The following is a 17593-nucleotide window of genomic DNA, read 5'->3' on the forward strand; positions in this document are numbered from 1 at the left end:
CGCGATCTGGAACTCACCCTCACTGGGTGAGATCCAGATTAACAGATTAATATTAACATATTAGTCATTTGGCTCATTTTAAAATGTTGGTGCCCAATTTTCCTGAGGCCTGGGCACTAATGCTCATGCCTGGGAGACCTTGCCATGATGCCGTTTAGCACTGGTCCACACAAATGTGGACCAGGCATAACGGCATCTGGGGGGGATCCCCCAGGCTACTCCGGAGGCCCATGGGTATTTGGACTCTGGGCAGGGTGGTACCCTGGTACTCACGCTGACACCCAGGTACCTTGGCACTGCCAGCCTGGCACATTGGCACTGCCACCCAGCACTTTAGCAGTGCCACCTTGGTGCCTCCAAGGTGCCCAGATGGCACTTCCAGGCTGGCAGGGGCACTACCAGAGTGCCAGGCTGGCAGTGCCAAGGTGCTGGGTGACAAGTGGCCCATGCCAGGGTTCAGGCTTCTTACCCTACTGTCATGGAGACAATAATATTTAGGAGTGCCATCCAGTTTTTATGAATCTCTTAGTAGACAGAGAGCCAGGTTGGATACACAAAGGAATATGTCTTCCCAGTTGATTGCCCAACATTTATCCGTGAATTCAGATTATTTAGTCATGTAGTTCCTTCTGCATTTGGAATATTGTTTACACAATTTGATTGTCGTGGTTTCCTATATTACACCAATGATTACAGTACTTCATGACTGTGAAGCAGTGCAAGTCATTCCTGTAGTCACAAAAGGTAGTATTGAGATGGGAGATCTTTCTTTAAAATTTAGAATTGGTACAAAAATGATATCTGGATATAAATTGGGTTGACAAAGGAAAAGAAATGATAAGGTTAATGGGTATTTCTCAGACTGACTAAGGGTTGGCTGTTGTGAAACCCAGGGTCAGTATTGGTTACACTTTTGTTTTCCAAACATATAGACGATTGTACATGGATTTCAATCTGAACATTTGCAAATGATGCAAAGGTAAAGAGCTTGGGAAACTGAAGAGAACTGTAAAAGATGTCAGGAAGATAAAGACAGTTAGCAAAATCATGAAATGCAATTTAAAGGGATAACTGTGATGAAATAGAAGGAGGAACAAGGGGCTGAATTTGGTATTGGCAACAGTGGATCTCCCTGCCCCCGGCACCCCTTGGTTAGAAAACTGGTTAGAGAACCCGCTGTTGTATTTGCTCAATTCAGATACTTTGACCAGTTTATTTATTCAAAGGTTTTACCCATGTAAAAACAAGAACAAAGGACAAACACAAGTATATATTCAATCAACTTTATTAAACAACAATATTATCCCTCAAATTAACCCACAAAAAATACAAGAAACACCCAAGATTTAGATGTACTACCTGCAAAGAGGGCTTGGTTGAATCATGGGTCTGATTCTTGAGTCTCTCTGGTCCATCGTCACCATCAGGGCTGGTTTAGCTCACTTTAATCGCTGGCTTTTAAAGCAGACCAAGCAGGCCAGCAGCACGGTTCGATTCCCGTACCAGCCTCCCCGCAAACCTGTTGCCATATAAGGTAACAGCAGGACCTCTGGGTGCCCGAGAGTCTGGCTTGATCTGGCATCTGACAATAGACCGGTGCAAATCAATAGGGTGTAATGGTGTCCCTGATGGGTGAATGACGGGGGTGTCCCAGACATGTTTCTGGCAGTTAGTTTGTGGGTTGTGTTTTGTGTCTATTAAGTCCGGATTCCAATCAGCCTGCTTGAGGCTTTGACTCTTGGGCGGCATGGTAGTTAGCACTGCTGCCTATAGTGCTGAGGACCGGTGTTCGAATCCTGGCCCCAGATCACTGTCCGTGTGGAGTTTGCAAATTCTCCCGGTGTCTGTGTGGGTTTCACCCCCCACAACCCAAAGATGTGCCGGATAGGTGGTTTGGCCACGCTAAATTGCCCCTTAATTGGGAAAAAAATAATTGGGTACTCTAAATTTATAAAAAGGATTTTAAAAATTTTTTTCAGTTCTTTAATTGAGGCTATCCAATTTAACCAGGCTCAAAACTAAGCCCAGTCACCACACTGGTTAGGAGAATCCTGAGTCATTTTGCTCCAAGAGGCCTGATGCAATTGCCAAGTAATCAGGCACTTTCCTGGACAGCAATGGGCCTCCAGATTAAGTCCTCAATAGGACAGAAATCCGCCTTTAGAGCTGCTGTCCAATTTGAGGCTGGGAGCTCTCCAGAGCTGGCTGTGCAACGAGGCATGGTGGCTGCTGTCAGTGATATACTGTGGCTTTCACCAATGATTGCCACTGGACCCCTGGAGAGAGCCAAGTAGAGCAGGATGGGGGTCACAGCGAGGTAGTCGCCAGCGAGGGAGGGTGCGGAAGGGCATCGGAAACAAGGGCAGGGGAATGGTTTTCAATGACTTCCCCTCTCCTCGATATCGGGTCCCTCACTCGAGCTCTGATAAATGCCTGTGTATGAGGGAATGAGGAAGCTGGCTAAACTCCACCCAAGGAATAGGAGGACATTCAATGGGAAGATGTTGAAGAATATAGATGTAAAGAGATCTCGGGGTAAAATTTCATAATTCCTGAAAAGGGAGAATGCACAGAAGACCTGTTAGTGAGAGTTGATGGTCTTAATGTGTACGAAATGGTGAGGAAGAGTGTGTGGGTGGATGAAAGTAGCCAAACCACCCAGTGAGTCTGGGGATACGGAGATCCTGCTAGATTTAACGGTAGGACATATCATGTTATTCCTTTGCGCACCCAGCCGCTGGTTAAATTAACAACCTGGTTGGTGAGAAAAACAAGGACTGACAAGTTGTGACCTAGTGACCAGGAATCCTTGGGACTGATCCCCATTAATTGGGAGATGGGCTGGTAGAGATTGAGGATTGGGTTGGGGAGAGGAGCGGGGTGCTGGGGTGGGGGGATAGTCTTGTCATGGAGCATGGTGGGGGATGAATAGTGAGTGGTTCTTGCGAGTTGGGGGGAGGTCTACGATTGCAATGGTGGTGATTACAGACAATGTACTGCTCCTCCTCCTGGCACTCCAGAATGGAGTTCAGTTACGAGTGGCGTACCACAAGGATCTGTTCTGGGGCCGTTGCTGTTTGTCATTTTTATAAATGACCTAGAGGAGGGCGCAGAAGGTTGGGTGAGTAAATTTGCAGACGACACTATAGTCGGTGGAGTTGTAGACAGTGTGGAAGGATGTTGCAGGTTACAGAGGGACATAGATAAGCTGCAGAGCTGGGCTGAGAGGTGGCAAATGGAGTTTAATGTGGAGAAGTGTGAGGTGATTCACTTTGGGAAGAATAACAGGAATGCGGAATATTTGGCTAATGGTAAAATTCTTAGCAGTGTGGATGAGCAGAGGGATCTCGGTGTCCATGTACATAGATCCCTGAAAGTTGCCACCCAGGTTGATAGGGTTGTGAAGAAGGCCTATGGTGTGTTGGCCTTTATTGGTAGAGGGATTGAGTTCCGGAGCCATGAGGTCATGTTGCAGCTGTACAAAACTCTAGTACGGCTGCATTTGGAGTATTGCATACAGTTCTGGTCGCCTCATTATAGGAAGGACGTGGAAGATTTGGAACGGGTGCAGAGGAGATTTACCAGGATGTTGCCTGGTATGGAGGGAAAATCTTATGAGGAAAGGCTGATGGACTTGAGGTTGTTTTCGTTAGAGAGAAGAAGGTTAAGAGGTGACTTAATAGAGGCATACAAAATGATCAGAGGGTTAGATAGGGTGGACAGTGAGAGCCTTCTCCCGCGGATGGAGGTGGCTAGCATGAGGGGACATAGCCTTAAATTGAGGGGTAATAGATATAGGACAGACGTCAGAGGTAGGTTTTTTACGCAAAGAGTGGTGAGGCCGTGGAATGCCCTACCTGCAACAGTAGTGAACTCGCCAACATTGAGGGCATTTAAAAGTTTATTGGATAAGCATATGGATGATAATGGCATAGTGTAGGTTAGATGGCCTTTAGTTTTTGACTTCCCATGTCGGTGCAACATCGTGGGCCGAAGGGCCTGTACTGCGCTGTATCGTTCTATGTTCTATGACTGCTATAAAAAGGAACTTAACTCGCAACTCCCATACTGCAGGTTTCCTGGGCCTTGGGAAATCTAGCAATAATTTTAAATCAGGTTCCTATGTGCGCTTTGGAAGCCTGATGTGACTGTTAGTGAAGTGTCCCACCTCCCCAAGACATTGTGAGCTTCATTACCTGTTAAAACATGGCAGCGGTGTGTCCATAATTGGGGGTGGTGTTTCACATTATTAAGGTGTGGGAGCCTGGCAACGAGGAGGCAGAAGTTCTTCATGCAAATAAACAGAATTTATTAATAACAAGAAACAATGATGCAGGGGCACTGGCACATGCTGCTGGTCTGGCACTTAAATCTTTACTACATGGCTGCCTGATGTATTCTGCCCGGGAGGGGACTCTACCATCTGGGGTGATCACCCGTTCTCGGTCCCCATTGGTCCCAGCAGCCAGGTGATCCACTTCTGCTGTGCTGTCTTAAAGAGACAGGCACCTCAATCTACCACATCCTTTGTCCTAATCATTAATATACATTGTGAACAGCTGGGGTCCCAGCACTGAACCCTCCGGTACACCACTAGTCACTGCCTGCCACTCTGAAAAGGACCCGTTTATTCTCACTCTCTGCTTCCTATCTGCCATCCAGTTCGCTATCCATGCCAATACATTACCCCCAACACCATGAGCTTTAATTTTGCTCACTAATCTCTTGTGTGGGACCTTGTCAAAAGCCTTTTGAAAGTCCAGATATAAAACATCCACTGGTTCACCCTTGTCCGCTCTACCAGTCACATCCTCAAAAAATTCCAGAAGATTTGTCAAGCATGATTTCCCTTTAGTGAATCCATGCTGACTTGGACCGATCCTGCCCCTGCTTTCCAAATGCTCAGTTATTTCATCCTTACTAATTGACTCCAGCATTTCCCCACCACTAGTGTCAGGCTAACCGGTCTATAAATCCCCATTTTCTCTGTCCCTCCTTTTTTTTAAAGTGGAGTTACATTAGCTACCCTCCAATCCATTAGAACTCTTCCAGAGTCTATAAAATGCTGGAAAATGATCACCAATAGAACATAGAACATACAGTGCAGAAGGAGGCCATTCGGCCCATCGAGTCTGCACCAACCCACTTAAGCCCTCACTTCCACCCTATCCCCGAACCCAATAACCCTTCCTAACCTTTTTGGTCACTAAGGGCAATTTATCATGGCCAATCCACCTAACCTGCATGTCTTTGGACTATAGAAGGAAACCAGAGCACCCGGAGGAAACCCACGCAGACACGGGAGAACATGCAGACTCCACACAGACAGTGACCCAGCAGGGAATTGAACCTGGGACCCTGGTGCTGTGAAGCCACAGTGCTATCCATTTGTGCTACCGTGCTGCCCGCTATTGCATCCACTACTTCTACGGCCACTTCCTTAAGTACTCTGGGATGCAGAGCATCAGGCCCTGGGTTGGGTTTTTGGGTTTTATTGGGTTTTAATCCCATCAATTTTCCCATTACAATTTCCTGACTAATAAGGATTTCCTTCAGTCCCTCCTTCATGCTAGACCCTCTAACACCAGTATTTCGGAAGGTTATTTGTGTCTTCCTCAGTGTGGACAGGTCCAAAGTAGTTGTTCAACTGGTCTGGCATCTCTTTGTTGCCCATTATGAATTCATCTGATTCTAACTGTAAGGGACCTACATTTGGCTTTGCCAGTCTTTTTCTCTTCACATATCCATAGAAGATTTTCCAGTCGTTTTTATGTTTTCTGAAAACTTACTCTTGTATACTATTGTCCCCTTCAGAGTTAAACCCTTTGTCCTCTTCTGCTGAATTTTTAATTTCTCCTAGTCCTCAGGCTTGCTGCTTTTTTTGGCCAATTTACATGCCTCCTCTTTGGCTTTAACACTATCCCTGATTTCCCTTGTTAGCCATGGTTGAGCCACCTTCCCCGTCTCACTCTTGCACCAGACAGAGATGTACAATTGTTGAAGTTCATTCATGTATTCTTTATATGTCTGCCATTGCCTATCCACCATCAACCCCTAAGTATCCTTTGCCAGCTTATCCTAGCCAATATACATCTCATACCATCAAAGTTAGCTTTCTTTAAGTTCTGGACCCTAGTCTCAGACTTAACTGTGTCACTCTCCATCTCAATGAAGAATTCTACCATATTATGGTCGCTCTTCCCTAAAGGATCTCGCTCCACAATATTGCTAATTAATCCTCTCTCATTGCACAGTACACAGTCAAGGTTGGCATACTCGCTAGTTGGTTGCTCGACATATCGGTCAGGAAAACCATCCCTGATACATTCCAGGAAATCCTCCTCCATCACATTACTATCAGTTTGATTAGCCCAATCAATATGCAGATTGAAGTCACCCATAATAACTGCTGTACCCTTGCTGCACACATCTCTAATTTCCTGTCTGATGCCATCCCTAACCTCACAACGACTGTTTGTTAATCTGTACACAACTCACACTAACCTTTTTTGCTCTTTGGCGTTCTGCAGCTCTACCCATATAGATTCCACATCGTCCAGGCTAATGTCCTTCCTACTATTGCATTAATCTCCTCTTTAACGAGCAAAGCTACCCCACCTCCCTTTTCTTTCCTTCTATCTTTCCTGAATATTGAATACCCCTGGAAGTTGAGTTCCCATCCTTGGTCATCCTGGAGCCAAGTCTCCGTGATCCCAATTACATCATGTCTGTTAATTATTGTCAGTGCAGTTAATTCATCAACCTTATTACAAATGCTCCTCACGTAGAGACACAGAGCCTTCAGGCTTGTTTTCTTGACATTTATTGCCCTTTTGAATTATGATGTAACGTGACTCTTTTTGATTTTTGTCTTTGATTTCTCTGCCTTTCACTTTTCCTTTTACTGCCTACTGTTTCTGCCCCCACCTTACTTCCCTCCGACTTCCTGCATCGGTTCCCATCCCCCTACCATATTCGTTTAAATCCTCCCCAAAGCACTAGCAAGCACTCCCCCTAGGACATTGGTTCCAGTCCTGCCCAGGTGCAGACCATCCGATTTGTACAGATTACACCTCCCGCAGATCCTGTTCCAATGTTCCAGGAATTTAAATCCCTCCCTTGGCGAAAGGAATCGCAACCATTCTCCAGCCCCTTGCTCTGCTTCTGCAATCCATTCAGTTTATCCATCGTTGAGACTCTTTAAAAGTGAATCCAACATTCACCCTTAAAACATTTGATAACAATCTCTCCTTTCTTATGATGTGGTTTCGGATCATTGTCACGTTCTTTTCTACATTCAACATTTCTTCCTTCTTCTTGTTCTGTTTATTGTATTCTAATAATAATAATCTTTATTAGTGTCACAAATAGGCTTACATTAACACGGCAATGAAGTTATTGTGAAAATCCCCTCGTCGCCACATCCCGGCGCCTGTTCGGGTACACAGAGGGAGAATTTAGAATGTCCAATTCACCCAACAAGCACGTCTTTTGGGACTTGTGCGAGGAAACCGGAGCACCCAGAGGAAACCCACGCAGACACGGGAAGAACGTGCAAACTCCGCACACACAGTGGCCCAAGCTGGGAATCGAACCCAGGTCCCTGGCGCTGTGAAGCAACAGTGCTAACCACTGTGCTAACATGCCGCTCGAAATTATCATGAATTGCTAACTTGTCCCAACATTGTGTTCTTCCTTTGTGTTCATCCACTGCTATGTCCTTTGCAGCACCCTCAAATGCCAGACAGTTTCTGCTTCTGCAAAATGTCCATTTCTCAAACTCATCTGCACTTTCCACACAACAGGTAGTTGATCATTCGAATGAATCTCCAAAGAATTCCCAATCCCAATAATGGCTCTTGTAAACTCACATCTGCTTAAGCTGCTCTTCCTGGTCTTCCATACTCAAAGCTCCATTGATCTTCAGCTTTGGAATTTTATATTCTGAACTCCTAATATTTCCCTCTGGTGAGGCAATCTTGGTATCCTCTGTTTGAAGTATGGCAGCTCTCTGTTCCTTAGCAGTAAGTGATTCTTTGAGAACCTCAATGTGTTGTTTCTAGTCAGAATTTTGATTCTTTAATGTTGCAAGCTTGGTTTTTAATGCAAGGAATTCGGATTCCATCTTAGACAAATCCTATTTTAACTGATCAACTTTATTTTTCATGAGCTTTGAATGACTCTTGCAGTAGATAATACAGGGTGTCCTACATGAGTGCTATGGATCATGTCTTTGATGTGTTTCACTTTGACGAGCAGTTCTCTCACCCATAGCTTCCATTACAATGGGATTTCCTTGGTTCTACTTGAGTTCTATTCTATGCCCTCTGTGTTGGGTTCTGCTTGTCCTTTTTTTCTGGCTTTAACTCTAGTTCCTCAACCACTGGCTGGTGAATGTTCTCCAATTTCTCACTTTGATAGATTTCCTAGCCAGTTTTGCATACCCTTTAATCTTTGGCATAGTGACTTTGATGTAGCTGAGATGCCTCTCGTTTAGACCAGGATCTCATACTTTTAACTAATTTCCTACTTGCTGCAGTTTTCAGATAAGTTTACCCTATTCTTTTCTCTTCACTTTAGCTTCTCCTTCTGCTGTGGCGTGTTATATTTCTGACTGATTACAGCTTTATTGTTTACGTGCAGTTCATTGCCAAAACCTCCACGGAACTTCTCATTACGGTACAAAGGGACAGAATGAAATTGAGTCTTGTTGTCTTCAGCTCTTCATTTAATCCTTTAAAGTCTTCTGTTGCCCCCTTCCCTGGATTCTTCCCATGGTCCCCCGCTCCCCCATTGATGTCGACCACTGGGCCATCCTCTCCAGGGTTTCTTTTACCGCCTACCACCGTTGCCTTTCTCTTGGAGGCCTATTACTCCCTCTGAGCTGCAGTGTTACCTCTTCCTTCAGGTTTTCACTACCTTCTCTGAGGTCATCCATTGCTTAGCCTTTTTAAAGTTGCCCCCTATCTGGGGTCTTCTCTGACTTTCCTATCCCTTGTCCTTTGTACCTTCTGGTGGTTGTTGCATTAATGTTGTACAACTAATGTTGCATTACCACTTTAAGACTGTCAAAACTGTTTTCTCCAACTGCTGTCTTTCTCTCTCTCTGTCTGTGTTTTCCTGTGCTTCTGGCGTTTCGGTGGGAACCTCCAGCTCCTCTTATGGACACCCTTCTAAACTGTTTCACTTCTTTTCTTTTAGAAGGAAAACATTCTCCACAACACTCTTCTAAGCCTCCCAGCTTCTGGAAAAAAGTCAGATTTCTCTTGATGTCCTTTCTTTTGGTCAGTTTCATGTGCACTCTCAAGATCCAAATTCTCCGGCCATTCGCTGGCAGCAGCATTGTCTGGGTCCGCCAGCAGCGCACCCACACCCATGATTTTCAATGGGAAATCCCATTGACAGGGGCAGGAGTAGAGAATTCCACCGCCAGCAAACGACGAGCCGCCTCCCACTGCCGGGGAACACGAGGCTGGGAGGCAGGAGAATCCCACCCCTCAACTTCCAGCCAGTGGAAATGGTTTCTATCTACCCTATCTGTTCCACTTAATACCTTGAAAGCGTTTATAAAATTATCCCTTAACCGTCTAAGTTCCTGACACTGGAACCCTGGTTTGTATACTCACTCAAAGACCAAAGAACAAAGAAAAGTACAGCACAGGAACAGGCCCTCCAAGCCTGTGTCGACCATTCTGCCCGTCTAAACTAAAATCTTCTACACTTCCGGGATCCGTATCCCTCTATTCCCATCCTATTCATGTATTTGTCAAGATGCCCCTTAAACGTCACTATCGCCCTGCTTCCACCACCTCCTCCAGCAGCGAGTTCCAGGCCCCCACTACCCTCTGTGTAAAAAAACTTGCCTCGTACATCTACTCTAAACTTTGCCCTCGCACCTTAAATATATGCCTCCTAGTAATTGACCCCTCTACCCTGGGAAAATGTCTATCCATTCTGTCTACGCCCCTCATAATTTTGTAGACCTCTATTAGGTCGCCCCTCAACCTCCTTCGTTCCAGTGAGAACAAACCAAGTTTATTCAACCTCTCCTCATAGCTAATACCCTCCATAGCAGGCAGCATCCTGGTAAATCTCTTCTGCACCCTCTCTGAAGCCCCCACATCCTTCTGATAGTGTGGTGACCAGAATTGAACACTATACTCCAAGTGTGGCCTCACTAAGGTTCTACACAGCTGCAACATGACCTGCCAATTTTTATACTCAATGCCATGGCCAATGAAGGCAAGCATGCTGTATGCCTTCTTGACTACCTTCTCCACTGTGTTGCCCCTTTCAGTGACCTGTGGACCTGTGCACCTATATCTCTCTGACTGTCAATACTCTGGAGGGTTCTACCATTCACTGTATATTCCCTACCTGTAGGGTAATTTATCTTGTAATTTATCTACCGAGTCCAATTGTCATTATAGTAAACCTATACCAAACTCCCTCCAAAACTAATATTTTCTTCATGAGGCATTATGCCCGGACTGACAACAGTACAGCTGTTCAACATTTCAAAAACATCCTGTTCTTTTCTTTCCAGGACCAAACTCAATAACCTCACATATGCCGACATCAAAATCTATTTACTAGTGTTTACACATTCAATTAATCTCTCAATACCTCTCCATAATTTCACACTTTCATCGACACTGCTTTCAATGCTGCCCATATTTGTATCATCAGCAAATTTATCATGTGGCTTTCTAAAGAAAAAAATTACTTGCAATTACATACTGGCTTCCCATGCACAGAACATCCCAAACCCACTTTACAGCCAATGAAGTACTTTTGAAGTGTAGTCATTGTTGTAAAATAGGTAATGAGGTAGCCAATTGGTGTGCAGCAAGTTCCCATAACCGGTAATGTGATAATGACCAAATAATCTGGTTTGAGATTACATCCTTCCAACTACTTAAGACGATGGACATTGTTACTAAATACAATGAAATGAAAATCGCTTATTGTCACGAGTAGGCTTCAATGAAGTTACTGTAAAATGCCCCTAGTCGCCACATTCCGGCGCCTGTTCGGGGAGGCTGGTACGGGAAAATTGTTGAAACCCCAGCCCACATTCCAGTGTTGGCCTTCATCACAAGGGGATTTGAGTAGAGGAGTCATGTTGTCTTGCTGAAATTGTATAGAGCCTTCGTGAGACTGCATCTGGCGTCTTGTGTACAGGAAGGATATACTTTCTGTAGCAGGAGTGCAGTGAAGGATTACCAGACTATTCCCTGGGGTGGCAGGATTGTCTGATGAGGAGAGATTGTAGAAACTGGGCCTATATACTCTTAGACTTTCCAAGAATGATAGGTGATCTCATTGAAACTTACAATTCTTACACGTTGCAACAGGGTAGATGCAAATAGCATGTTCCTCTTGGTGGTGAGCCCAGAACCAGTGCCACAGGCCAATTAGGAACTTGCCAAAATAAGGAGGAATTTCTCCACTCAGAGGGTGGTGAATCTTTTGGAATTGTCTACCCCAGAGGGCTGTGGAAGCTCAATCATTGAGTATGTTCAAGACAGAAATCAATATTTATGGATACTTATGATATCAAGGGATATGTGGATAGTGGGGAATAATGCCATATAGATAGATGATCAATTATGATCTGTTTGAATGGCAGAGCATGCTCGATGGGCAGAATGGCCTGCTCCTGCTTCTATGTTCCTATGTTCCCTGGAAAACATTACTGGTTACAATCTGCCAATTAGAATAAAAGCAAAATACTGCAGATGCTGGAAATCTGAAATCAGAACAGAAACTGCTGGACAAACGCAGCAGGTCCGGCAGCATCTGTGGAGAGAGAAGCACAGTTAACATTTCAGATCTAAATGACCCTTCTACAGAACTAAGAAATAGACACGTAACATTAACCCTGTTTCTCTCCACACACTCTGCCGGACCTACTGTGTTTATCCAGCATTTTCATTTCTTATTACCAATTGAGTACTTGCTCACTTTCCCTACTCTCTGTCTGTTCCTGCTCAAACAATTTCCTAACCTGGTCAATAATTTGACTTCAGTTCCATGAACTTCAAACTTAAATCACAGTGCCTTATTAGGGACTTGCCCAAATGCCTTCTGCAAGTCTATAAAATAACTTCCAGGATCACCAGCAAATGCAGCACTCTGAAGTAAACCTGCAGTTCATACCAATATCTACAAGATGCCAGATATCTTAGTTGATCTCCTGGTATGGAATGCAATTGCTAATGCTTGTGATAGACACCTCAACATGTTTTTAATATATACATAATTACATCTCTAAATTAAAGAAAATCTACATATTTGTTACAGTTTTACCACACATTCCCATTCATATGTTCTACCGAAGATGTCAGTTTTATTACAATCCCCATTGAGAATGATAACTTTTAAAGATAATTTAAAAAATCTTTTTATTGGCATTTTCAAAATTAAATACATTGCCGTTTGTTTTCATTTATTGTACAATCACAAAGGTTTTGTCTTAGGTTTCTCTATTTACAGTCTGTCACCACCTGGCTCAGCGTACAATCCTCCCAACCCCCCCCCCCCCCCCCCCCCCCCCCCCGCCTCTCTCCCTGTGCCCCGTCCCTCCCTTACCCCCTTCTTCACTGCTGCCACCCATTTTTTCTTGCTGGGTTTTGCTGCCTCACACTGCTCCCCCCCCACCCCCCCAAACCCACCCCAGGTCCCCCCCCCCCCACCCCGCTTTCCTCTTTCTGTCATGTCCTGGCTTTTCTCCCTGGCTAATGGCTATTTATTTATTTATTTATGTCTTGGCCATAAACAAGTCTCTGAACAGTCGGGTGAATGACTCCTATGTTTTGTGGAAGCCCTCTTCCGACCCACGGATGGTGAATTTGATTTTCTCCATTTGGAGAAATTCCGATAGGTTGGACAGCCAGCCTGCAGCTTGAGGTGGTGCTGCTGATCGCCAACCGAGCAGGATTCTACGGTGGGTGATCAGGAAGGCAAAGGCAAGGGCGTCCGTCCTCCTCCCCATGAAGAGATCTGGCTGGTCTGATACCCCGAAGACTGCCACTTTCGGGCACGGGGAAGTCCACCTCCGAGGTCTCGCTCCCAACGTGGCTGGCAGCTCCTGGACCCGTCCTCCTTCGCAAACACGTGCGGACCCATAAGTCCGACCTGTTAGTTGAAAGAGTCCAACTACTGCAAGCGAACCCGCAGTACGCCTACGTGGCACACCCCGACAGGCGCCAGGACACAATCTCCCTCCAGGACCTGGCACCCGCTGGATCCCCACCCACGGCCCACCATCTGACACCCCCCCTCTGGTTGCCCCTGTGCCACTCCCCCTCCCCCCACCGCAGCCCCCGTCCCAGGAGGATCCATCCTCCCACTGGTTCCACTCGGGGACGAAGAAGACGAGGACAACATGCTCCCGGAGTCACAGGTGCCCAAGTCGGTGCCCGCATCACCACCGGGACCGAGGCGATCACAGCGGAGGATCAAGGCCCCCGACAGACTGAACTTGCAAATTTCTGACTGAACTTGTAAATTTTTCCACCACCCCCGCCGGACTCTTCTTTTAACAGGGGGTGAATGTGGTAGTCACCACTAACTGTATTAGATGTAGTACTCTTGTACTAGAAGTACATGGGTAAATCCCTGCCTGCTGGCTCCGCCCAGTAGGTAGCGTATAAATGTGTGTGCTCCCTGGAGCTGCTCCCATTCTGGCAGCAGCTACAGGAGGCCACACATCTTTGCTCAATAAAGCCTCGATTATTCACTTGTCTCGTCTTTGTAGTAATTGATAGTGCATCATAGGTTCTGCCTCCTTGATCAATTTTCCTGGTCACCTTCCCACTCAGGTTACCCTGCGTTTGCGACCAGTCTCTCCACCTCCTCTTCCAGTGTCACTTTGGTCTTGACGGTGCTCTTTCATTGCGTCTGAGAGGAATGCTGCCGTCCAGTTCCCTCCCAGTGAGGGAGGGTTTTGAACTTGGCTGTTCTGCCCTTTTCGCTCTGACTAGACTTGCCCTCCGCTTCACCGGGCATTGGTCCGCTCGTCCGATTGCCTCCACACCAGACCCTTTCCACATCTGGTCCCTGTGCGGCTTCTGGCCTGTACTTTCCCCGTCATTTTATTTCTCCTTCTTTCGTCTGCCGTGTTCTTCACGTTCGGGGAAGAGAGCGGTGGGAGTTTTTGCGAGTATTTGAAAAAGAAAATGGGTGATCGTTTCAAGGTGCTGTGGAAGGAGAGCGAGTGAAAGAAAAAAAGGGGAACCCCAGAGAGAGGAAAAAAAGAAAGAAAAGAAAAAAGAGCCCTCCCGCCCAAGAAAAAAAAGAAATGAGAAGAGAACCGAGAAACCAAAATCCCCACTTGAAAGAAAACATTTTTTTTTACATCCACATGTTTAAAAATTTTTTTAAAAACCCGTGAGGAGAAAAGAAACCGGGGGCGAAATTCTCCGCACCCGCGGAAAGTCGGCAAACGGTCGTAAAAATCGGGACCGTTTTACGACGGTCGCGAAGGCTTCATTTCCCGACCGATTCACTTCCTGGAAATGGGCTAGCAGCGCGGCCGCGTCAATTACGTGCGTGATGACGACGGGACGCGACGACGACACGAACCCGCCCATGTGACGCCGCCCGACGCCGTAAAAAGGCGCGGGCGACCACAGAATCTGTCGGGCAGGATGTCGGAGCCTAGGCGAGCTGCACCTCGCTTTATTGATGCAGACGTCGAGGCGCTGCTCGATGCCGTGGAGCAGAGGAGGGGCATCATCCGCCCGCGGAGAGGGCATCGCCAACCTGCCAGCACGGTACGCCAGGCCTGGCGTGACGTGGCTGCTGCCGTCAGTGCTGTGGGGCAGACCCCTCGCTCAGCAGAGCAGTGCCGAAAGAAGCTACATGACCTCACCAGGTCTGCCAGGGTAAGTGCCATGAGGGTGCCCCCTAGTCACAACCATCCCTCCCCCTTAACTGCCCGGGGGGGGGGGGGGGGGGGGGGGGGAGAGGGATTGGGGCAGAGTTATTTGAGGGTGGTTCACAAAGTTGTCACAGACCCAGCGCTCTGGCCCCGAGGAGAGATGCAATCATCTGATGACAACTTGCCCCCCCCCCAAACTGTGCCAGTATCAGAACGGACTTCTGAGACCTACCGTTTTGTAATGATCTACCTATGTTTCCTCCCCCAACAGGCCAAGGCCGGTCATAACCACCGTGAGCGGCACAAGACTGGAGGGGGTTCGCCCAACATGCACCCCCTCAGCACCTTTGAACAGAGGGCACTGGACCTTGTTGGGGGGTCTGCCACCCGCGATATCGCGCAATGCGAGGTTGGCGGAACTGCAGCAAGTGAGACAAACCTCCCTGACAAACACCCTCCCCCCCCCCCCATCCTCTGTCCCTTCACACACCCTGCCCACTGGGACACCTCCCCATCCTCTGTCCCTTCACACACCCTGCCCACTGGGACCGTCCAGCGGCCTGCCGAGCAAATCGAAATAACCCGTCTCATTCTCTTCCCTAGGACGTGATGCCGAACGACCAGGGCCATCTGGCTGCAGACGGAGACACGAATCTGCCGCCACCTCACCCGGGGCCTCACAACAGAGGGTGCCCGATCAGCGGGCAGCCCTATCTGCCCCAACCCAATCTGCGGACCAGGACGCACAGAGGGTTCGAGGTCCACCACCACCACCAGAAATGGCCAGGGACAACCCTCCTGTCGCTGAGCGGCCCCACACCCTGGACGAGGACCTAACCATTGAGAGCGTCGGGCTTGCGGCACTGCTTTCTCCCACCACTTCCATCATCCCAGAGATACACACCCCGGCGGGCCTATTTAGTGATGAGTCTCCTGGGGCACAGTCTGGTTGGCACATCACAGATGAGCAGGTACAGCAGGTGGAGGTCGGAGCAACAGAGGGCCCGGACTCGCGGAGGCCAGACCAGGCCCAGGATGCAGCTGGCTCCCAGACGTTTTCGGAGTTCCTGGAGTTTCTCAACCCACCCGCACAGCCGATGCCTCAGGAAACCCAGGGAAACAATGACGGGATGAGGGCTTCCTTCCAGACTCTGCAGACGCTGTTAGAGGAGTCGATCCGCGTCCAAGAGCAGGGAGTGGTGCCGCTCATGGCAGAGACCCAGTCCGACACCGCACGGGTGGCATCCGCGGTGGAGGCAATGGGTCAGGTTATGCAAGACGTTGGGATTAATGTGCACGCGTCATCCTCGGCCCTGGACAGGGTTGCCCTCTCACAGGCAGCAATGTGCCAGAGCCAAACCGACATTGCCGGCGCCCTGCGGGCCATGGCCGAGTCTCAGCAGGTCATTGGCCAGTCGCAGCAGTCAGTCGCCGAGAGCATCAACCGCCTGACACATGTGCTGGATGGCGTCGTGCACAATCAGGTTGAGATCGCACAGTCCCTGGCGGGAATGTCTAACTCCCTGGACTCCGTCTCTGCAAACCTTCGGATCCTGGTGGATACCGTTGCAGGCCTCCAGGACTGGCAGCGCCAGGTGTCGGTGGTGCGACGGGGAACCTCCCCGCTCGCACCTCTGTCCCAAAGTGAGGCCCGGGGGCCACCGGGCTCCCCGAGGGAGGAGGAGGTTTCGGGGCCCGTCCCATTAACTCCATCACGGGACGTCCCGGAATTCTCGGCCTCCCCCCGTCCCATCCCTGGTGCATCGGGTGGGCAGCAGGCAGAGCAGGGTGGCACAATGTCACCCGAGACGCCCGCAGAGCAGCCTGGCCCATCAAGGCCGGGTCGCCCCAGGAAACGCTTGGCCAAGGAGAAACGAGTCGAGGGGGGCGATTCGCAGCAATCCTCCTCCACTCCTGCTGTATCATCTGGGGATTCACTTAGACGTAGTGGTAGGGCCCGTAAGGCAACTAAGATAGACACTGAGTAAGTTGGCACGGGTGAAGGGCACAGTTTAGTTGTAGGGGTAGGGCACCTGTAAATAATTGTTAATATTAAACACACTGTTCCACCTTACTTGTAATACCGTGTGATTGTTCCACAGCCACAGGAATCGTGATGGTGACCGAGTGTCGCTGGGGGTGGCGGGTGGTGAAACCTCGGTGCCGGGTGTGCAGTCCCTGCCCCTACCCCCCTCCCACAGCTAGCCCACGCGGGCACGTGATGGAGTGTCAGTGACGAACTCAGCGGCCACCAAGGTGGATGGTTCAGCTATTGCCATGGGTCAGACTCTCTCTAACGATTCTGAGCTCACAGCTCTTCGCAGAGCGGGCTGTCATCATTCCACATGGCACTGATCACACCCGCTGACACAGCCATCAATGTTGTGCCATTCCGTCTGGACCCAGTGATAAGCGTCATGTCGAAGTGGAGCAGTGTACACTGAGGGGGGGGGGGTTTGGTGGTGGCAGTTGTGTGGTGACCCTCTGCATGACTAGCGATGCAGGTGGTGGTTTGGTGTTCATCGGGGACGTCACATGCGATGCGTGAACCGTGCTGCCACCATGGCATCGCGTGCCCGCCGTCCTTGCCGGGTCCGTCGTGCCGCCTCCTGGACATCACCAGCACCTGGGTCGTGTCTGCGTGCTGCGCCCGCCACTCCGCCAGCGTCCTCCTCCTCCTCCTCCTCCTCCTCCTCCTCCTCCTCC

At 48.5% G+C, this 17593-nt stretch overlaps 1 protein-coding gene across 2 annotated transcripts in view; it reads left to right on the forward strand.

The window, feature by feature from the left end:
- Window positions 1–17593, forward strand: part of rapgef5a (Rap guanine nucleotide exchange factor (GEF) 5a) — a 282740-nt gene that overhangs the window by 95004 nt on the left and 170143 nt on the right. The window lies entirely within an intron of this gene.

This window comes from Scyliorhinus canicula, chromosome 5 (assembly GCF_902713615.1).
Source record: "Scyliorhinus canicula chromosome 5, sScyCan1.1, whole genome shotgun sequence".
NCBI classification, from domain to species: Eukaryota; Metazoa; Chordata; class Chondrichthyes; order Carcharhiniformes; family Scyliorhinidae; genus Scyliorhinus; species Scyliorhinus canicula.